This window comes from Xyrauchen texanus, chromosome 18, assembly GCF_025860055.1.
Source record: "Xyrauchen texanus isolate HMW12.3.18 chromosome 18, RBS_HiC_50CHRs, whole genome shotgun sequence".
In the NCBI taxonomy this organism is placed as follows: domain Eukaryota; kingdom Metazoa; phylum Chordata; class Actinopteri; order Cypriniformes; family Catostomidae; genus Xyrauchen; species Xyrauchen texanus.
The window spans coordinates 38,374,743-38,399,086 of NC_068293.1; the positions used below are offsets into that span (position 1 = coordinate 38,374,743).

A 24,344-nucleotide genomic window follows, 5' to 3' on the forward strand; every position below is an offset into this window, starting at 1 on the left:
AGGTTGCCCGAGGTGATACAAAAATTGAAATCTTTAAAATTCAGTTTAAAATACACTTGTCAAGTTCATAGAAATGTATCTTTGTGTGGTTTCAGAGATTTTTTTTTTTTTACAAATAATTTATAGCATTTTCTAAAAAAAAAAAAAAAAAAAAAAAAAGTTTAATCACTTGAAAAAATGTAAATAAATTAAATGTATTAAAATACTTTTCTTGCACCTTGCATACTTTTTTGTTCTTATCATGCATATCATGAAGTTTTTAGTCAATAATATCAAGAAGTTTTCTAAAGGTTACTCCAGACAGTATTACCTACAAAAATGTGCCATTTCGTAAAAATTTTAAAATATGTTTTATTTATTTTTTACTTCACACACAGTCTTGAGGATCAAGCTATCTCTGTTTTATTTATTTATTTGTTTGTTTTTACTGTCTCTGGACAGTTACATGACAAACCCCAGAGTATTAAAATTATTGTTTTGTATAAATTGCACTTTTAATGTATTTTTGAATAACCTAATAGATCAGGACAAAAATTTGCATCACGTAATTGACACAATTATTTAAATAAGTTCACACGAAAGGGGGTACAACAAGTAATATAATGTATCATTGTTTTATCACATTCGTTTTTCACTATAAGATTGAGACATATCCGATTACGATGATTCAGTCAACTGCAATTGATTCACATGTAACAGTTATTAAAAGTCATTATTTCTTCAGCGGTGTCTTAGGGATTGTGCACTGCACATCTTCTTCCAGCAGGTTTCAGGCCAGGCGTACTTTTAGGCTCCGTCTCGCCCACGTTACCTTACTTTTCACTCTTTTTGTTTCCGGAAGCGGAAGCATGGCACTTTATGAAGTTTTGGAATAGTTTGGCTTATGCATCGGTGCACGAGATAGCCTACTTGGTTAATATCTGCGCGCTATCAACATCGCGTTATTTTGAGAGATGGTAAGGTTAAGTTTCTTTCCCTCCTTTGTTTTTAGGCTTGATACTGTTGCTTTCTCTGACGTTTGCAATGTTTATTGTTAATAATTTGCTCTATCGTGTCGTATTTGCTGGATTTGGGTCATTTTATTTCACGCGCAAGCCTCACTGAAACACAAACTTAAAGGAGCTCGGGCTGGATTAACACGTAATAAAAAGGCGTTTAGCACGCTATGTCTGTCGCGCGCGATTGTAAAGTTGATCAACACAGTCTAAAATAGTTTGTTTCCCCCCAGTAAACCTATGCAAGCTTTATGAAGATTGTATTGGACAAGACAGTGATGCAGATCTATTCGTTTTAATATCTTGGAAAAGGAAAGTGAAGGGACCTGTTGCAGAGTGAATGATTTATAAAAGATAATAACGATTTTTTTTCAGTGACAGAAGAATATTCTCGAAAACAAAAGTCAACACAGTGATGACCATGTTTGTGCATCCCTTGTCGCCCGCATCACCCCTATATGTTTAGTCTGTGAGGTGACCAATTGTTTAGTTTATTGTCTTTAGGGAGTTTTGTTTTGTAATATTAATTGCATGCCTTTCATAGTTGATAATAGTATCTCACTCTTTGCGTTCTTAATCTATTACTAATTAGTCAGTAAGTTCTTAGACATTCCTATGCTGTGTGAAGATAACAAAAGAAAGTCTTGGCCAAATGTCTCACCCAAGTGGAAGCTGTATTTAGGCCTTCCTTGGTTTTATGATGGTCATTAGAGATGAAAGTATTATCAAAAGATAATGAGCTTTTATACAAAATAATTTTTTTTTTCTAACTTTACAACTTTAAAGCCATTCTAAGTGTGTCTAGTTTAGTCTGAAGGCCCTCAAATTTATTTAAAGGAACAGTTCAACAGCAAATTAAATTTCTCATAATTTACTCACCATAATACCAGATGTGTACGACTTTCTGCTACAGAACTCAAATGAAGATTTTTATAAGAATGTCTTGGCTCTGTAGTTCTATGCAATGCAAGGGAATGGTGACCACAACTTTGAAGTGGTTTATAGTACAAAAGGACTTTAATATTGATCTGTTTCTCACCCACACCTATTATATCGCTTCTAAATGTATGGATTTACCTGGAGTCGTATGGATTACTTTTATGCTGCTTTTATGTGCTTTTTGGAGCTTCAAAGTTGTAGTCCCATTCACTTGCATATGAACCTACAGAGCTGAGATATTCCTCTAAAAATCTTAATTTGTGTTCTGTAGAACAAAAGTCATACAAATCTGGGATGGCCTGAGAGTGAGTAAAAGATGAGATTTTTCATTTTTGGGTGAACTATCCCTTTAAAAGGACATTCCACTATCTCCTAATTGTTTTTTTTTCCTCCACAGTTTTATTTGAATATTTAAAAGTATGACAGGTCTTTTCTATTCATACATAAAAGGTAGGAGTACTCTCGTCTATTTGTCTTCAGATAAGATTGGTCAGGTGTATGCACAGCTGACAAATGTGTGTGAGAGAGTTTGCTTGAGTGGATAAGAGAGCTGGTGTGTATTTACAGAGTTCACACGATGGGTGAATCCGTGTACTGTCACATGATTTACCACATTCCTGCCACCATCTTAAATGCTCACAATTTTGAAGGAATAGTTCATACAAAAAATACAAATGTTGGCATAATTTTCTCACCTGTATGTCACGGTGATCTCATTATTTTCTGTCTTTTTAATGCAACACAGAAAAAAAGTGTGTAGGCTACATTTGGACATTTATCATGTGTTTGCCGTGCTTTTTTTTTTGTCCATTTTGAAGCTGGGCAGTGTTATAAAATCACCATTTATTTTTGTTGGATGCCAAACAACTATTCCTTTTAAGAGAAAGCAGCAGTAGCGGTTTGGAAATGTGAGCTTATTAGTTTTAGTTTTAACAGGTCTCAAGTTGCTTTTCATGGAAAATGTGGCAAAATAAATAGTTTGATTATATTGAAAATAACTGTTTTCATCCCTGCAACTGCACAGTGCAGAGTCAAGATGCCATCAGGATGAGTTTGGCTTGATGTCCCATTTTTTCCCCAGAACCATGTAAGGTAAAATTACATGCATCATCAGCTGTTATACCAGTATTAGACCTACAAAACAGAGGCTATACACAGAATGCTGATGTTGTGTTATTTTTACAGAAAGGAAGTGTAGCTTTAGTGTTACAGAGACTCTGAATGATGCCAAATACAAAAAGCATCAAGTTACTGGAAGTTCGGTGGATGGAAATGCCTTATTGATGAGGTCAACAGAGAATGGGCAAACTGGTTCAAACTGACAAAGTATATAGTAACTAGGATAACCTTTCTGTACAATTGAGGTGAGAAGAATAGCATCTCAGAAAGCTATTCTGAGATGTGGGTTGTCTCCGTTTTGGCGGCACGAGGGGGAACTAAACAATATTAGGCAGGTGGTTTTAATGTTGTGGCTGATTGGTTTAAAGCTGTATAAATCTCCTAAATCACATCTGATTTTCCACAACTTGTGTTGTCTGGAGTTCTTTGTATACTGAATGTTCTTGGACAGATATTTACAGTACAGCCCATTGAAGAGACTATCCCTCACAGCCTCGTTGTCTTTCCCATTAAAAATCAAAGATGGTGCTAGTTTGAATAAGGTCTATATGGCAAATGTAGAAATGCCGAGTTCCTGCCTGAAAAAAGAAGCAGCAGCAGACAGTCAGAGATACTCGCAAATTATCACAAAACTATCGCTGGTTATTCCACTATATAATACGATAATACTATTTAGATTTTCCCAGTTTTCAGCCGATAATATATCGGCTTCCGAGATATCGTGCATTCCTAAAAAAATATTCTTTCCTTGCTATGACAGGCAACAGGCATAGGGTATTTTAACACTTGGTTCGATTACGTAGACCGAACATGAATTAGTTTCCTCCCCCTACCCTGACTGGACTCATATTTTTTGAGTCAATTACATCGTCAACATGAGAACAAGCAGCAGCTGTTTACCACTGTAACCTGGCAACAACTCAAGAAAACATTAGCTTTGCCAGACCACCTTTTCAGGTGGACTCCGGTGCGCACCCGAATTCGGAAAACTGCGTTCAACATAATTGCAACACATCTACGCAATCCAGAAATAATAATAATAGCAACATAAATTAGAATGGTTGGCACTCTTCAGAACATGTGATGTTTAATTTCTATTATTTTTAATTGTCACATTAATGAAAAACCAGCATTGCTGACGTGACCGCTATAAAAGTTGCACTTACTGCTCATGATGAGTAGAAAATTATCCAAAATGTTCTTATCCTTCACACTTTGACCTCTGAGACATCCTTATGGTATTCATTAAGGCTGCATGATTAATTTGAATAAAACAGCAAAAGGCTGAGTGTTGTGAAAGAGTCTCCATCAATATAGAGGTTTAGTCAGTGATGTGTAAGCTCCCTATATCCGTTTTAGATTGTTTATCATATTACAATGTAAATCATATTGTCCCATCTTGATGGACAGCGAAAGTCACATTTGATGTGTCTCGGTTACCTTATCTCCCTCACAAATGCTTTGTGTGAGAAAAAGGGGCTGATGAACACCATTGCCTTTTCCATGTTTCCTGTAGCTTCACAATTGATTGTGGTGCCACAGATGGCTGCTTCGGTGTGGAGGTCCCTAGCATTTTTGTTACTTTTGTTTGTTTGTCATATTTTTTGTCACAATTTCACGATCAGTTTCACCAGGTATGAACTGCTGAATATTCAGCAGAGCATACCTGAATTTTTTGCCGGCATTTGATTATTCTGACGTTTTATTAGACATCATAGTTGGAGGTGCAACAGTGATCTGCAAGCGAACAAAAAGATGCACATGAGGGAAGTGAGCTGGCACACTTGTGAAGATTCATCTACACGGTTTAGGCTCCGCTGCAGAGTATTCATCTGGCGAAAGTCTGCTCCCTTGCAAACAAAATGGACAAACTGCTTCTGTTCACTCAAACAAGTCTTTTCTAACTCCGCTGCTCTATGTTTCACAGAAGTGTTACATCTGCCTGGCTTTTATTTACATTTATGCATTTGGCAGACGCTTTTATCCAAAGTGAATTACAGAGCCCTTATTACAGGGACAATCCCCCCGGAGCAACCTGGAGTTAAGTGCCTTGCTCAAGGACACAATGGTGGTGGCAGTGGGGATCGAACCGACAACCTTCTGCTTAACAGTTTAGTGCTTTAGCCCACTACCCCACCACCACTCCACTCCAGTCTTTCAGCTGTTCAGAGGTATCAGGGAAAACCTGAGGTGGTGGAACTGCTTTTACATCAACAAAATATGGTGTACAGATGTAACAACATTGAAGAAGATGTGCTGTCCTAATATAGAGGCTCCATTATCAACTGTAAGCCTTTCTACTCACCGCAGGAGTTTTCCTTGTTTATTCTGGTTAGTGTTAGTATATCCCGTCACAAGCATGCATGAATGCTGTGTTGCAACAGCTTGAGAACTTCCAAAATACAAAAAACACATCACATGCCCCACCAGAGAAAGAAATATATTGGACCACAGCTACACCACTATAAGGATGCATATCGCTCTGTCGCACGTGCAGCTTTAGGACACTCTGATCACTGTCTGGTTTATCGTCACTGTGGCAGCAGTGAAGTCATTCATGTTCCTGGGCCCTAGAATCTCTCAGGACCTGAAGTGGGACACCCACATAGACTTCATTGTGAAGAAGGCTCAACAGAGGTTGTACTTCCTTCGATAGCTGAGGAAGTTCAACTTGCATTTCTTCTGATTTAATGACGGCATTAAATCATTTGATGTTGTTTTTTGATGTGACAGTAAATCCCAGCTCTGAGTCTATATTCACATCCGGAAGTAGTTTGAACACTCCCGATGTGTCATCAAGGAGGACAGCAGAGTAGGTGCATTAATTTAGAACAGTGATTAAAACTGACTGGAACTACCTGTGCATTAAATGGTTTTTCACATTCCATCCAGTCAGAATCGAGTATTTGAACAGACCATGGCATAAGGTTTATTATTGTTCACAAGATATGAATTTGGAGCTACAATGTATGTGAATAGTCACATTTGTCTTTGCATGCACTTGCTTCAGTTTGGAACACTTGATTCTTGATACTTTTAGAACATGTGGTGTCTGATCATTTTAGTTAATTTCTAAAGGTCGCTGTTATGCTGTAGAACCAAGCCTTTCTAATTATAGACTTCTCCAGCGCAGGCCACAGAAGAACTATTGGCAAATATTAAATATTGGCATACATTTTTGCAAATGACAGATAGTTTAAAAACCTCTATGGTATACCATCAAACAGCCCTAGTTGAAATATGATAGATGATATGGCCATCAAATATTTTAATGACCTTTTATAGCCTTTTACAATTGCTTTTTTTTTCTTCTTTAAACTTGTGTGAAAGTTTAAATGTGAAAGTTAATAAGTATGCTCTACTCATTCTTTGGACAATGCAGTTATTCTGCATTCAAGAGAGCAGGTTAAGAGTAGCTGGAGTGAAAAACATCGCTTTCATGATCTATGAGGACATTGTTTTACAATGTTTATAGTGCAGCTCTAAGGAAGTGTGGCAGTTTGATAGATTTTACATTAGTGTTTCTCATCATCTCCATCAATTGCTTTTTATATTATTTCCATAATTTGATTCTTAGCTGAGGTCCAGTTCCCGGGATTCTAGCCAACCCTCCTCTGGGTCCGATGCCATTGCTGTTCATCATGGTGTGTGTGTGTATTTGGATGTGATGAAACAATAAATCTGATCATTTCAGCAAAACTATGACTATCCAATTTCCACTGTCTGTCACAATTTTGTGCTCACTTAAAGGAATAGTTCTTCTAAAAATTAAAATTGTGTCATCATTTCCCAAACCAAATTACATTTGTTTCCCTATGGATCACTAAAAGAGATGTTTGGCAACAAGTTACACCGTCTACACCGGCGTCGTGTTGCGTTGCTTCAAATAACAGTAGAACCCATTATAATCAATTATGCTGTCTACACTGGGAGCATCCATTGCGTTGCACCATGCCCACAGAAAATGTGTATGTTTTGCACACGTTGGCGCTACTACTACTAACAACACATAAACAGTTTAGAACATTTGTGTCAACTCATCCAGTGTAGACAGCCTCAAGTCTTCACGTCAACTAACACACCTGGTATAGACAGGCTGTTAGGGACTGACAGCCTCAGTCACCATTCACTTTCATTTCATGAAAAAAATTGTTTTTGTAATGACAGTGAATGGTGACTGAGGCTTACATCTTGCCTAACATCTTTTGTGTTGCATGGAAGAAATTATGCAATACGGGTTTAAATGACATGATTGTGAGTAAACTATGAAAGAAAGGGTGCTGCCTAAGCAGTCATTTATGAGGTTCCATGATGGTTAGGATGCTGTCGTTAGACCCCGGCATATTTCATATGAAATCGAAGAACGAATGGTTGTGACATCATGCTGATCAAAATCTGACCAAAAACAAAGGTGTGTTTGAGTTTGTTTCAGTGGTTCCTAACAGCTCGGCAGCTAAAGTTAGGTAGCGTATAGCATGTTCGTGCATGAATGCCATGTGTGCGTCTTGTTCCACCGACGCTTGTTACAGCTCTCATCTGTAACTGTTCTACTATATAACTTAAAAAATTTGAACACAGCTATCATAATGGGAATAAGGTACATCATACAGATTGAATAGTCATGAGTCATAACTTTAGAAATGTCTCAACTTGTAAAATATGACAAGCACATTCATTTCACTCACAAACTAGTGTTTTTAGCCATGCTCTGTGAGAAGTATTTCAAGATCTATGCACCATGTTAGGCTGTGTTGTGGCTTGTTTTAATCGCTGTACTGTGCAGTATGTAATGATGTGCTATTTTCCATATTCTGTTTGTTTCATGAAATAATAAGCAAAAATATTTGCCCCCAATTAACATGCATACATGGTTTTGTCACATTTTCAATTACTGCCTCATTGAAACAAACTGAATATGGGAAATGGCATGTCATTACTTACAGCAGATTATTCCGAATTCAATCTGAAATGCTGTTATATTTAATTGGTTATAGCTTTATTAAAGTTCAAATAATATGGAAGCAGATTATGTAAATAACTACAAACTCTGAAACTGGCATTTCTCTGTGCTGTCAGCGCCTCTTCTATGAGTTGCTCAAATGTCCCAATCTGGGGGGGGGGGGCTTGAAACTGCACCTTCAAACCGTTTTGAAATGATCTATAACTGCCGTAGATTTGCCGATATATCGTACAGCTCTGGATTTCAGCTCAAGCCCAATGGGCCCCTAGGGACGGGCTTCGGGACAATTTTCACGTCATAGTTCACACACGGTCTGGGCATCAGGCCCGTTTTAGACGGCTCCTCCTTTTTATATTTTAGGCATTCATTATGTAAAAGAAACTATGAGAATTTCATACACACACAGACACAGATTTTCCTCGGACCCACAATTCACCTCAAGTGCAATGGGGAACATAAAGAGAAAAATTGCCAATGGCGGACTTAAAACTGAGAAAAACACAAGAGGATACTTGTAAACTTCTGGGCTGTTTTTCCAAGTAGTGACAACCTTAAATGATGAGCCTACTGGATATGCACAACTTGCAAGGCTGTGCTAAGCTACAAGAGTAAGAAAACGGGATCACGGCTGTGTCTGCACCTGTTGCTGTGGGCCACGCAGCAAAGAAGAGAGCTCTGGCTGAGTTTGAGGAAGAGTGGGAAAACATTGTGGAGCAGGAGGAGGATAACGATGTACAGCATTACCTGCGCCTCAATCCCAACATGGAAGGTGATGGAAGAGATGTGCTGTGCTGGTGGAAACCACACAAGATCATGCTACCGCGAATGTCAAGACAGACTTGCACGTGTTTAGTGTCCCCGCCAGCAGCCGTGGCAGCGAGCGTACCTTCAGTGCTGCTGGAAGAGTTATAGAAGAAAGTTGGACTGGATTGAAACCATTCACTGTGGATGCTGTGCTTTTTCTCCACGATGCTCTGGAAGAGACTGTTATTCTGTCTGTAGCCATGTTAGGACTAGGAAGTCTTTATTTTCATTAGTCCAACTGTTGGGAAACTATTGGAAATAAGAATGGCCATGTTCTGTGTTGAAGCCTTTATATTTGAGGTAAGATAAATACATTTTATTTTGAAATGATACAAAAATAAAATAAAAACACAGGCTCCAGTCAGACTCGGGCCAAGAATTCTGATGAGCTGTCGGGCAGGACTAGGGCCTGAGCGTCTCGGGCCAGGCTAGAGCCTAGATTTGAGGCCCATGCAGGGCTTTAATACATGTACATCCCTACTATAACTCATCAACGAGTAGTTAAAACAGCTTCTTTTACTGATCTTGTATGAATTTTCTTCTTCGGGGCATGAAGTCATTCATAACATATTTTAATGTCACAGTAGTTAAGGTTTTACATGTAGTCTTGATCGTCCTCCTATTTAAATGCCCCTCTAAACGCCTTCTCCAGCGGTTTGGCCTGTGTGTCTGGATGTTTGCAAACAGTATATCTTTATTTAGCTGTTACAAACTTCTTTTTTCCTCTTGAACGAAGAAGCATTTTGCTGTGAGTATGCCCGGGGCCTTTGGAAGGCACTTAAGTAGGCAGCAATCATCCTGATTGAACTCCAGTCTCTCTCTTAGTATGCCATTCTAATGTTAGAACACTGGGCTTTCCATATGTTTGTTTCACACTGCACATATTTAAACACGGGGAAACATTGACCTTGTTTAGGCTAATGATTAAACGGTTTTATCATAATGCTGGTACATGGTGTGTCTCTGTAGCTGAACCTTTCACAAACAGGGGCCTTTGAGAAGACCTTAACAATAACCTCCTGTAGTTCAGATTATTACAATGGAATGCAACAGTGCCCACTTTTTTTAGCCGTCTGTGTTCTAAAAAGTATTTTTCCCATTAATTTCATAAATTCCTTCATTAAAGAGTTCTGAACCATTAACCAAACCAGCTCTAAGGGGAATCACAACATTACAAAATTAGATTTTGAAGCAAAACAGTTGTTGAAAATTGGTCAAAACCACAAAGGTAAAATTCAATGTCACTTATAGGTGTAAATCGGCAGTTTCATCACATACGATCTTGTATCTCTTAGCAAGCAAGCCAATGTTTACCGATTCCCCAAAGTCTGCTGTGATATTATTTAGATTCAAGGGCCTGCTAGCGATATTACATGCCTATTTTGCACAATCAATTACATTTATGTCAAAAGTGCAACCAAAATATAATTTGAATATTTTATTGAGCTCTCTAAAAAGTGCAAATCCAGTACCCACATTGGGACATCCACAACAAAATAAGGTACTTCAGTTGATAAAAATGATGTAGATAAACAAATAATATAAAAATAGTCACAATCTCATCAGTTGTTCAATGACAACTCATTGGCTTTTGATGACAGCAATTTGTCATCTCTACAACAATCAAGCAAGTTTTTCAATCCAAAGTACTTACCCACAACTTGTTTTGTAGGTGCCATCCATATGTAGGGTATTACATATATAATTTAGAGATGTGGACGGGGTCAGTTATGTAGGGTATTTTGGTATGCGATATTTAGGAGGGAATTTAGGGTCTTGAAATATGTTAGCTATGAACTAAATTAAACTGACCTTATTGTACCTTATTATGTAATGAAATGTATAACGGAATTAGTCACGTTCAACAACCATTTTAAATGAGATAACTGACAAATAACTAGATTATTTGTCTTAATTGATTCACCACCGTTAAAATTGTAATACAACGTCTGGTTGTATCAGCTCACAATTTAAGGAACTGTAAGGAATTGGCTTTAATATGTGAATTACGATGAATTCACTTATTGGAGTGATGATATTCTCATGGCTTATTGAAAATAATATTACCTGTATTTAGGTACAGCTCTGAAGCAAAATCTTTTAGAAACAGGGTTGAGATTATTTACCAAAATATACCACAGTCACGTCGTCTTTGAACACAGACAAACTTTATTACTATTCTAAACCTAAATCTAATCTAACACATATATACATAAGACAGGTTGATTAAAAGTGACAGAATGTGAAATACTTTATGGAGTCTGTTGACAATACCTTAAAAACCATTTATCCTTCTTTGAGTCTACATAGATTTGCTATCAGATTACCCAAATTATTTAATTAATACACCAGCACATTGAGCACAATATTGGAGATGTACTTGCTTGTCTTTGTGGTGTTTGGTTCTTGGCGCTTAGTCAAAAGTTCGTTGCGTCAATGTTTTGATCTCTGTGTGACCAAATTTATTGTCTGTATGAATGGCGAGGTTAGCTGTGAAGCGAGGCCTTCTCACTCCTCCTTGGGCCGCTGAGCTGCAGTGGTTCTCACATGGGGAAGAGTCAGTGCGATGTCTGAGCAGTCAGCGGAGCAGACGATGAAACCGAAGAGAAGAGCGTATTCTTCCTTTTTGGAACTATATGAACTGAAATTGGCCGCATCCCCAAAGGTGTCCTGCGCCAATCAGAAATTACTTTTCAGGGTCACATGGTCGACTGGGCTGTCCTTTCTGATAGCTGATTTATAAGTCTTTATTAGAGATTCTCACTATTTTCCCGCTCAAACGGTGCATATTTAATCATGAACTTTATATCATGAAAATAGTACAAGAGACATGATATTCTTTGTCATCAGCTTTTTCTATGTAACCAAACAAATGCTTGCATACCAAATATGACATTTTTTTCATTGATATTATACGTGTAGGTAACAAAACGTTAAAAATCATATTGATTTTACACATCATTGCATTTCATCAAGTTAAGCCTTATAGTTACCATTCTTAGTAGAATTAGAAGAAAATTCAAGATTATAGGTGATTGCACATCGCTACACACATTTTAAAGAGGTCTATCAGTCTGTAATCATTAATTTGTCAGGTACAAACTTTACCACAGGTCAAAGGGATTTTCAATATTATCTAGCAAGGCTAGATTAAGATGAAATGTCTTTGTGCAAATCTGATGGTCCTGGTGTAACTGGGTTTGGGTTCCGGCTGAAGGCTGGTAATTTATGACGTGGAAACATTCCAAACTGAAAGGCTGGGTTTTTCTCGTTTCAAATCATGTTGGTGGAATTCTTATGCATATATAATCTTATACATATTTTCTCCCACTTCCATAGTTTTATCAAAAAATTCCATTACAGTGTACTGTGAGGTGTTGATTTGTAGATGTGAAAAGTCTTGTAATTGATTCTGGTGCAGGGCAGGTGATTTCTCTTTGCCTCATCAGTGCTGTTCAGAATGTCTGGGCAGTCTAGCCGTTTGACATGTTTGAATTGCACCATAGCACTTTAAAATAGAAAATTAACACGTTGAATTCAAATGGGTCGCATGTGGCACAAAATCGAGGGAAGCCTGTTTAATCGCACATGTGAGAGCTCTGCGCTTTCCTGTCACCGGAGCTCTCATTTAGTAGTAGGCCAGTTAAACTCGCGCACACTGATAGAGCAGAGTGCAACTTAAGGCTTTGTTCGCATTTAGCGCTTGTAAAACGAGATGAATATCATAAGGTTGCTGCATCGCCTAATGGAAATGTCTTTAGATGTGGCTGGCACGAGAGTGTTAAAATAAATATACATCAATGTTTATGCGTTGATTCCATGACAACTCATCGGTGGTTATTTGATTGATACATCAATCCAAATCGTTAAACCCTTGTGAATTATATAAATCTATATTATGCAGACGCTGTGTGCTTTACAATAAATGTGAACACTTGTGTCATCTATTAAAACAAGCACAGTGCATGATGCTCATAAAATGTGGTGTTAAGATCAGTCTGTTTTCAGGTTACTTTCATTTGAGTGCTGAAGCATGCAGCACCTGCAGACTTTATAATAATCAAACAGTTTAGTGAACACGTGGACATTTCACTATTTAAATTAGATTTGTTTTTGTCCATTTCTGTGTAAAAGGAGTAACGGCACATGCTCATAAGCATGTGAGCATTTGTAAGCAGCTTTCTGTCAGTGCGACAGCGTGCAGGGTACACTCAGAACTACCTGTACCGCAGAAACATTGGTATTGTTACATCTTTATCAATTTAGTATCGACTTAGTACCGAAGTACCAGTACTTTTGACATCACTTAATGAGAAAGCAAAATACAATGAAGCATGAAGCATTGTGAATGACATAATGGAATACAAAAAGGAAAAATATTGATTTATATTTGCTGATCATAATAAAGAAATAATGCATTTTAAATGTATTGAAAATATTCAGATGTATTACAGATGTAGATATGTGTCTTCAGTATTAATAGGTAGTATAGGTCTTTGCCAGAAATTCCACTTTAAACTTGATGTAAATTTTGTTTATTAATTAATTTGAATTTGAATTGAAAAGTTGAATTAAAATGTATTGATGGCTTCAGCAGATACATGTTCCATTAATTAACTGTTTTGGAGCTCACAACACGTCTGTCTTGCAAGGTTTGTAAGTAATAGATTTTTTAACAATTTGCCTTTTGTAGAAAATGAATGGGATTGTTACTTTCAGAAATAGACCCAAGGCAAATATTTAACGTTTTACTGTATTTTAACACCAATGTTTTACATGTTTTTGCATCACTTCTCGCTGTCTTCTGCCTAGAATTTTGCAATTTTAAGAGGACATGTCAAGTTAAAAGTAGTTTGCTACATATAGTTAAACTTTTTTGGATTGCAACATTGTCTTTGCTCGGTCAAAAGAAGCTCTACACACGCACAAACTGAATGTATACGGCACTGGCCTAACTGGGCAAGTGTCGGTTACTTCAACAGGCTCTCACACTGCCAGTGGGCTATCTGGCCATCCTTGATGTCGAACCATGCATGCTTGTATAATCTATTTTTCTATGTTGTCGACAGTTCAACTTTGCCTCTAGTAGTATGATGTTGGACAAATAGAGGCTCCAAATCTGATGCTCTTAAAAACAAAACCAATGTTGTTTTACTGCGTTTTAGTGCAAGTTGCATGATGTCAACTGTTAACACCTTGAGTTATTTTGTCTAAGGTAATCGAACTAACGTTGGTGCATTACATGCACTGTGCTGATTTGGTAATTAGCATTTGGAGGTTTACGTAATCTAATCACGTACTGCACTTACTCAACTTGCTTCTTGGGTGGTAGTAGCGGTGACAGAATGTCCTCTTGCTTTTGCCAGTTTTAAAGCCCTAAGATCTGTCAAATGGTTTGTTTGACAGTTTGTTCTAAACTCTGGGAAATGTAGTGTCCAGAATACAAAGTGTGCCATAAATTAGTCACTTGGATAAAACATTGTAATCAATGAACCAATTGTATGCAGCAAGGCAGGGGAACACAAAACAGTTAGTTTTTAATCTGCTTTTTGTTTGTAGATATGCATGTAGTAATAGTGCTGCACAATTAATTGTGTAATTAATCGAGATTATGAATATGACTACTGTTATTGAACATTAAAAGTGTTGATTTCATAATAACATTTTGTTCTACTCCTGTTGCATTAACATTTTTACAGCATGTATTTATCGCTTGCTTGTAGAAACATTTAGTATTAGGGCTGCACAATTAATCAAATAAATATTCGATTACATTTATAGCTACTGTGACTAATTGTGAAAGGTGTCAATTACAGCATGATGTAATCAAAAACCTTAAAACGAACAAAACTACAGTATTCAAGGTAAAAGACATATTTATAAAAGGACATTTTTGTGTCCTGTATGATAGAGATTTTACTTTGGACATCAAGAGGCCCCTAACACGGTACCAAAATAGTTTATCATACAGGACACAAAAATGTCCTTTTATAAATATGTCTTTTACCTTGAATACTGTAGTTTTGTTCGTTTTAAGGTTTTCAAATCCAGAGCCGCTGCAATAACACACATGAAATGATAACTGCGTTATATGATTTAATTCTCTTCCGCTATCACTAGAAGTGAATTGTAATGAAAGTATCTTGATGTAGACCGGAAAATAGTGAAGTGACCAACTCGTCATACTCTGAGACTTATCAAATGATGAAATCTAGCTCTGCAAGTGCCAGCTGCACAAGCTCTTTAGGACAAGCTGAGTTTGATGTTGTCTGAATTTATTGGCACAATCGGACTTCTCAATTGCAGCCTTAAGACAAGTGTAAAAAGACTCTAATGCAAACAGAGTGGGTGAATTATCCTAAGTGCCAGTACTGTAAGCACTAGGTCACATTTTCAAAACAAAAGATTGTCACGTCCTGAGAACAGATTGATTTTTAGCTAACAACCTTCTGGTTGCATAACAAAGGGACGTTTTTAGCTTATGCAATCATCCACCTCCATCAGTCCCTTTCTTCGGTAAAAGAAGTGACCGTTCACACCAAAAACATTTTTGTTTCTGTGTGCACTGTTTTGCCAAGTAAACATGACCTTTGACCACTGCGCCATGTTGCAGTTTTTTTCTTTTTTTTTCAGCATCTTTTGCACTTGCATTACATTTTTTTCATCAACGTGTCAATTTAAAAAAGAACTTCACTGTCATAAACGTTTCTCGACACTCAAGACACACACCCATGATTCATAACACAACCCAAGTACGCGTTGCATTCTCAGTAGGGATGTTCCGATACAATTTTTTTGAGAATGAGTACTGATACTAATTTCAGTGCTCACTGATACCTGGTTTTTATTTATGTATTTATTTATTTATTTTTAATTGCATAAGTTTATTTAAATTTTATCATCATAATTTATCAATCAAAAAACTTTATTCAAATAAAAATAGAATTAATTTGAATAGTATTGTCTTTTTTTTTATTAAATTAAATGCTTTTATACAGAACCTCACGGTACAATCTAAAATACACCATTGGAGTTATTTTTTGTCAAATAATGTGCTGCACAAAAGAGCATACCATTACTATTGATTTATTATTGTTAGTAGTAGTAGTAGTTGTTGAAGTAGTAGGATTACAGTGAATATCACTACTATACAGTAGTGAAATATTTCCGTTGTACTTTTTTTTCCATTTAAATCAAGCTTTTATTTTTGGAGTGAAGCCCTTTCCGTGTTTTTGAAGGTAGCTTCTTACTACTGGAAAAGCAGGTCACTACGTGACCCAGTGTATTTATTAAACTTCAAAAGGCTGCTATTTAATTAAATAAATATGTAGTCTGCATGTGTCTCATGCTACAAAGTGAATTGGCACTTTGCTCACTGTCATCTGCTATAAACCACATGCAATGCCCATGGTATTTTCCGTGTATAAGCCAAGGAGTTCTAAAAGGTGTGAGCAACCGGCATAGTCACAACACCGTTTTGCATTAATATCAAATAAAGGCTTGAAATATCTTACTTTGCTTGTAATGAGTCTATATAATACATTAGTTTCACCTTTTAAGTTGAATTACTGAAATTAATGAACTTTTGCACGATATTCTAATTTTTCGAGTTTCACCTGTAAATAAATGCGTGAAAAAACTATTTAGAATTTCAGGGATCCAAACTAATCATTTTAATCATATTTGCTTTTTGTAATATTGCGTTGTTCATACTTTAGTGGCCTCCGCTGTCACTGCGGTGAAAAAACCATCTGCTTCCTGTGGTGTCTCTGTTGTTCATCTGATCTCTTCATAAATAATTAAATGCATAATCTGTTATATGCTCGTTCTGTAAGTTCCCGATTAAAAATGAAAATGTGAATGAAAATAAAAGCTATTAAATGTCTTACTATCATTAAAATATGAAAATTAAAATGACGGGAAATAACAGATTTTGACGATTTTTACAACACTGTCCGTCAAAAGGACGGACGATGAGAAGGTCTAACACAACGAGCTGTATGTGACCTTGTTTTTTTTTTTTTTTTGCATAGCCGAATTTCAAACATTACAAGTAAACACGCTACTAAGATGGACAGAAAACATGGAAAAATTATTGAAAAGGAAAAATATTGATGATGGTTAGCCTATGTAGGGTAGTGGTGTGCCGTAGAACTTTTTAGTTGTAAAAAGTAGTACTCTACGATTACACTCGTCAGTGTGTAGGCACCCTTATGTGGAATACAAAGTGCCTCTTGACGCTGGTCTTTAGTGGAGCTTTGACTCCTCAATTCAACTTATGTAAAATACAATTTATAATGACAAAGGAACATCATTGAAACTCAAAATGATTGCTATTATGCTATTATTGTTGTCTTTTCTGATAAGTCATGTTCAGCAGTTTAAATCCTGTATGAAAATGATACAGTACATCTGCTTTGTTTTTATAATGCTTAAACATTCTACTGAAGTCAGTAGATTTGACATGCACATTTTAATAATGTTGAAGTTAAGGACATTATTGATATTATTATTATTATTATTATTATTATTATTATTAGACTATTATTGTTGTCTTTTTGGATGAAAAGTCATGCTCGGCCATTCGCAAACTGAATGGAAATTATAGATCTGCTTTGTTCTTATAATGCTTAAACACTATACGCTCTTGGCAGATTTCGGTCATGAACATTTCAAATGATTCCATGACTCCCTCATAGCACATTACACTTTTATTTGTTGCCGCCTAGTGGCATCTCCAGAAGGGGTCACTAAACTAATCAATTACACTATGTAACACAATTTTTGTTCCTGGGTAGTAAGTGTTATTTCCTAATTGCTTATGCCTCAAAAGTATAGAAAATGGCTATTATTCCCCACAAACTTTGCTTTTGTTACCAGAACAGTGATATTTTGAAATTTCCAATGAGAAAACGGGCAAATTTGTGTCTTCGTTCACATATAGTCAGAAAAAAACAATGCTATTGAGCATACTGCTTATCTGGAGGTGAGAAACTAGAAATACAAGCTCGATTTAAATGGACACGTGTTTTTGCTTGAATTTTACACTTGTTGGGTGCATAAAATGTCCTGAAAAATTGTGGCTTGAAAAGGGTGGGAAGCCTGAGTTGCCAGTGTGTTTTGTGAGTCCAGTCTGAGGCTAATAAAGTGCTTTGCTGATATATGTATCGTGAGCGATCAAGAGTTCAAAAGTCTGATTGCATGGGGGAAGAAGCTGACATCAAGTCGGCTGGTGCTAGTCCTGATGCTGCTATACCGCCTGCCTGATGGTCGCAGTGAGAACAGCTCATGGCTAGGGTGGCTGGAGTCTAATGATTCTCTGAGCTTTTCTCAAACACTGCCTGGTGTAGATCTCCTGAAGGGGGGGAAGCTCACCTCCGATGATGTGTCTGGCTGTTCCACCACTCTTTGCAGGGCTTTTCAGTTGAGGGTGGTGCTGTTTCCATACCAGGCAGTGATGCAGCCAGTCAGGATGCTCTCTACAGAGCTGGTGTTGAACCGTGTGTTTCATTCCAAACTTCCTCAGCTGTCTCAGGAAGAGGCGGCGCTGGTGAGCCTTCTTCACAAGGCCTTTGTGTGGACCATGTGAACACAGAGGAACTTGAAGCTGCTGACTTTCTCCACCAGTGCTCCATTGATGGTGATAGGGCTGTGTTCTCTGTCTTCTCCTGAAGTTCACCACAATCTCCTTGGTCTTACTGTTGATGAGGGAGAGGCTGTGCACCAGCATGTCAGAGTATGCACCAACTCTCTGTAGGCTTCTTTCATCATTGTCAGTAATCAGACCTACCACCGTCGTATTATCAGCGAACTTAATGATGGCATTGGAGCTATGTGTTGCCACACAGTCATGTGTGTACAGGGAATACAGGAGTGGGCTTAGAACACAGCCCTGTGGGGCTCCAGTGTTGAGACTCAGTGATGAGATGCTGCTCATTCTAACAACCTGGCGTCTGGCTGACAGGAAGTCCAGGATCCAGCTGCACAGCGAGCTGTTTAAGCCAAGAGCCAGGAGTTTCACATTAAGCTTGGAGGGCACTATGGTGTTGTATAGTCTATGGAGCTGTAGTTTACAAACAGCATTATCACATATGTGTTTCTTTTTTCCTGGTGAGAGAGAGCAGTGTGTAGTGTAGATGCAATGGCATCATCAGTGCAGCGGTTGTTGTGGTAAGCAACATTAACTACAGCACAGAGTAGATGTAATCTCTGATTAGCCTTTCAAAGCATTTTTTGATTTATATGAAGGCTTTTCAATCTGATTGAGCTGTCAGTTGGATTATAAACTGATTATTTGGTTGCATGTAAGTGTATGTATTGTGTATAGGAGGTTGATCCCACAAGAGCGTACAAAAGCGTTGTCATATAAGCCTGTATACTGACAGTACATTGGCCAAGCATTCGTGTTTACATTTTATTTGTGTAATGTATGTTTCTTGCCTTGTAAGATTTATTACGATATTATCTATATCCTATAAACCAGTTTATTAAGTCACCTTATTTTTATGTATAGAGTCAAAGTGCTATCAGACAGCAGAAACCGTGTGAGTGTGTAGGCTCAACGCTTGCCTGCTTTTGCAGATACACTGCTACTTTGCCTACTGCACATGCTGCAGATATAAGATTTGTGAAACAGGCCTTCACATTTTTAATGTTTACATTCCTCAGATAGAAAACTGTGATGGTTCAATGCATGTAGACTTCGAGAAAAATAGCATTACTTGTTAGGAATCTCAGAGCTGGCCTGTAGTAATATCGTATTGTTTTCCTTTTTTTTTTTTTTTTTTGGGTATAGCTTAAGGTTTTATATTTGACTCTAAACATTTCATCAAAAGCACCACTTTTCCTCCCTCTGGGACTTGTAGGAGGGTTACAGCATAACCTTTTCATAGGCTTTCTTAACAATACCACAATGGAGGACTGCGTCAGTATGCCATGTTATTTCACAGGCTAGGCCTGCATACGGTGCTAATACTAAAGGTCATTGAGGTTGGTAATTCACCAGGGCACTGATGCAAACTTAGGTATTGTGTTTCTAAATTGGGAAGAAAACATTGCAGGTGTGGTTCAAAAAGAGCAGCTTGCTGTTCAATAATTGGATAAGCCTTATCTTGTTCTGCTTTGAAGCACATGGGATCACTATATGGTAGCAAGATATCATTACTTTGAAGTCACTGGGTATTCTTTCTTAAAATCATTTGTGGTCAGTACTGAGAATCAGCCTTTTTTTAACAGATTTGTTCTTCGTTTTAACATCATAGATTAATTGTTGGGTGGTTTCTTAGAATGCATTTGATGTTGTTTTTTTTGAGTCATGTTTGACTTTGTGCCCCAGGCCTGTTTTTGTTTGGGTCCTTTGGGATGTAGGTCGTACACAACAAATAACCAATTAGATGTAAGATGTGGGAACTGCGACTTCCTCGATTCAACAGAAGGAGCTCATACCCCATGTCCATAGACGCAACATCACGGCATGTGATAAAAGGGATCTTTTCCATGTTAATCAGAATTTTTGTCCTTACCAGCCACGACACACGACGAGCGACAAGGCTTTCTATATTTGGAATGGTTTTATTTCTGTGACGTCGCGCCAGGCAGCGCAGGCAACATATGGGTCTAAAATTATTATTTTTACAGTATATTAAAGCCGGCATCTCACTAGCTGGTTCAGAACAACTTGATTTTGGTTCAGCCTTGGTTCTGAGACACACACACACACACACACACACACACACACACAGACAGACAGACAGAGTTTCAGAATGGCAGAGGGGAGACATACTGGCTCATTCTAACTTTCTCTCTGCTTCCCTGTTGTGTGGAGATCGGCAACAAGAATACCGACGAAAATAAACAATCGTAACAGACTGAATAAGGATGCGATTCATAAAGTAACTTTTCCCTGTGTATGTGTTTGATTGTGCCCAGAAAAGAGTCCCCTACATCAGTTGGTGCTGAGACTAATCGTCCCCCCTCAAACACACTTTAACCAGTCTCACATCACCACTGTTTTCCAAACACCAATCAGAGTAAACCAAATTATATCGCAATGCAAAGAAACCTATTTGGAACATTGGAAAGATGAAACTAAAAGCCAAAGTAGATTAGAATGTTATCTGGCCCTAAACAGAGAGTATGAGTTGGCTAAATATCTCTTTACTGTCAGAGATAGAAAACAGAGACAGACCCTAACCAAGTACAGGCTCAGTGACCACACATTGGCAATTGAAACAGGAAGACACAAAAAATCATGGCAACCAAAAGAAAACAGAATATGTGGTCACTGTTGGACAGGTGAGGTCGAGACAGAAATGCACTTCCTCCTAAAATGTGAAACATTCAGAGAAATAAGGAATGTTTACCTAAACAAGTTTGTCTCTGAAACTTCAGAATTTAAAGACCTAAATGACCTCTCAAAATTAAAAATACTCCTAGGAGGAGACAGGGGACATCTTGCTGCCCAATATGTATCAGCATGCCACAATCTGAGGGACAGTGAAAAATCTAGACAAACACACACAATGTGATGTGGTCAAATAAATATTAATAATAATTTATATATTGCTGTTATTTATATATTACTAATAATTATATACTGTCCAAGTTATTGGACAAAATGTATTTTGCTTTTATTCTATATGATGCTTTGGCAACATTGTTTTTGAAACTTTCATGCCAATAAAGCCCATTGATTTGAATTGATTGTTTATTTACCCCCTCTGGGCTTGCTGTAGAAAGCGTTATGCCTCTTATTTGAGAAAATGAGTTGCGTTCAATGTGCACAATGTTCCATCTGTGATTGCTGTTTTCTACATTTTGTAGTCAATTATCCTCAATTCAGTTTATGAATATCGTGGTGTCATGGTGCGCCTGGTGTTGACCGACAGATTGCTTGTCGCTGGAATCTTAGGCTGCATTCACACTGCAAGCCTTGGTGCTCAATTCAGATATATTTCTCAGATCCAATTTTATTTTTTGTTTGTTTGGCTGTTCACATCATTTTTTAAATGTGGCCAATATCAGATTCCAGTATGAACTGGTAACGGTCCTGATCTGGCCCTCATGTGTAAAAGAACAATAACAAAGATGTCACATGCAGCAAGCTGTCATACAGAAGGAAGCATGGAGGCCACTGAAGTCAGCATTTACGCATTCATGTACAAGTTGATGTGCAGCGGAATCCAGGGAATTCATGAGCAGATGATGAGGATGAGGAGAAAGAGAGCAAACATTTTGCTATTGCGACAGGTTAAGATACGACCCCTCAAGTTTTGCTTGTATAGATCTGTCACCCCATATACTAATGAGTTCTAACACCTCACTGTCTCTCCACTGACATTTATTTTCAGCAAATTATTATAATTTCTTTTTTTATTAATGTCAAGTGTGTAATATCTGTGCTACTAGTGGCATTGGCAGAAGTTGCTAAAATAATGAACGCTTTCAAGCGGGCTTTGTCGATGACGTCAAACCTCATTGGTTCTCATTGGATATTGTAACCAAACGTCATGATGTCATATCCCAATAAGGTTTGATGTAATCAACATAGAATTAATGATTTGAAAAGTGAGCGTATGGCATCAAAAGGCTTCATGAGTCGTATTGATTACTTTTACTGTGGTTTTAGAAAGTCATACAGGTTTGTAGTGAGTAAATACTAAAAATAAATAAAATAATTATCCCTTCTAACATCGGCGTTGTAATGGCATTTCAGCATCGCAAATATACTGTGAATATTTATTATATCATCCAACCCTACACCACAATCGTATATAACACAAGGTCCATTACACAAGGTCCATTACAAAATTGCAGCTGGATGGCTGGAGTTATTGGAATTTTCTGTTTGCACTTTTAATTGTGCGGGGTTTATTGCAAAGGTTTTCACCCGGGGGTGCCGTGTTTCAGTTGGCATGCCCCATCTGCCCCTTGATTGGTGCGTGTTGTGGTTATTTATGTTAAGTCACTGCTTTCACCATCTGTCTTCCCCAAGTCTCTGCCCATTTTAAGCAGTCTATGTAGCTCCGTCTGCACTGCTTAAAAATTGCAGGTCCAAAATGAAGCGGAGAGCATAAGTTTGCCTGTGTTTATGGAATTTAACAACTATGTTTCTTAAAGGGAACTGAGCATGTCGCTCCCCATGTATAACATGTGGCTGACTATGGACTTTGCAATGTCTCTTAATAAAATCAATCAACAGTTTTTTTTTTTTTCTGTTTTGATAATATTTGTATTGGAATAGTTGTTATTTATTTATGGCACTGTACTAGTTTGTGCTAAGTGCAAAATTAATTGTCAGATGTTCTGTGTGGCCTTGTTTGAAATTGATCTAAAAAGGACTAATATTTGCGTAAATTTGAGACATGACAGACGTAAGAGGACGCAGTGTTCCAGCTTGAATCAATGTGGCTGATCAAAGATTTTGCTAATGTAACGTGTAAATCGCCCTTAGCTTGACATTAGAGAGGGCCTATTTGTGTGCTAGTGTAATTAATCATTCTGTGTTGTAAATGTAGAGGTGGCTTTTAAAAGGGAAAAAGGGAGTTTGACATAACATTAGAGTCTATAGGCTGGAATAGATCGTTCACCTCTTATTAACATTCTCCAAGTAAACTTGAGTCCAAAAATAACAAAAGCTCTGACGTTGGTTCACACAATTTACTCAAAAACAGATAGGCTATATGCAGCTTAAACTGAGACTGAAACTGCTTAGTGCTTCCTCTTATATTCCCTTTTAGATTTGTTTACCAGGCCTACTTATCAAAATCTTGTTGAAAATTCTTTCATTATTCCTTATAAATCTGACCACAAAATACCCAAACTGAGCTCACAGTGTAATCTGAAACAGTAGGTAGACCTTTCTTTAGCTTTATTTGGTCTGTTCTTACCGAAATCTGAAACACTGCCCCCAGTGGCCAAAGTAGTAAGTGTTGTTGAGAGCATGGGAACATGTGAGCTCCATTTTCTGGGTGAAATGGGAGAGTCGCCAAATGCAAGATTGTGTTCAGCTTCACAGGCTGTAATACAGTGAAGAATACATATTTTCTAAACTGTACACCCCAACCCAAACCTAAACATTCATAGATATCACTTAAGTAAAAATGTAATGTTAGGTGGAAAAAGTGCAACCTCTGAATCGAACTCAACCCCGATTATGCGAACACGATTAATTCCTGGTTTCAAAGCAGGATCCAAACCCTGGTCTCCCACGCTGCTGACACAACGGGCTTCTGGTTGCTGTATAAGGGAACGTAAACATGCTGGAGCCAATGCAAAAATGTCTGATTAGATGTCACTTGTCAGTGAGTCTGCATAATGTGGCCGATCCTAGAATACTGGAACTCTCGGAAACAACATTTCGACTTCCCATGTGATCATGTTGAAATACCCCCTTTCAAAAATGGTTTGCATTCTGGCAAATTAGCTACAAATTTGCATTAATTTTGGCAGTCGTTATTTTTGCATGCATATGAGCTTGTGATTCACATTTCGTGGGAAATTTGCACCTCTTCACCGCTAAGTGGTGA

General features: G+C 37.6%; 1 protein-coding gene across 2 annotated transcripts in view; it reads left to right on the top strand.

The window, feature by feature from the left end:
- The first annotated feature begins 845 nt into the window (after positions 1-845).
- Positions 846-24,344, top strand: part of itprid2 (ITPR interacting domain containing 2) — a 71,160-nt gene continuing 47,661 nt past the window's right edge. For both annotated transcript variants that reach the window (XM_052148447.1, XM_052148448.1), the window contains exon 1: positions 846-956. The gene's annotated coding sequence lies outside the window, so the exon portion shown is untranslated. The remainder of the gene's footprint in view (positions 957-24,344) is intronic.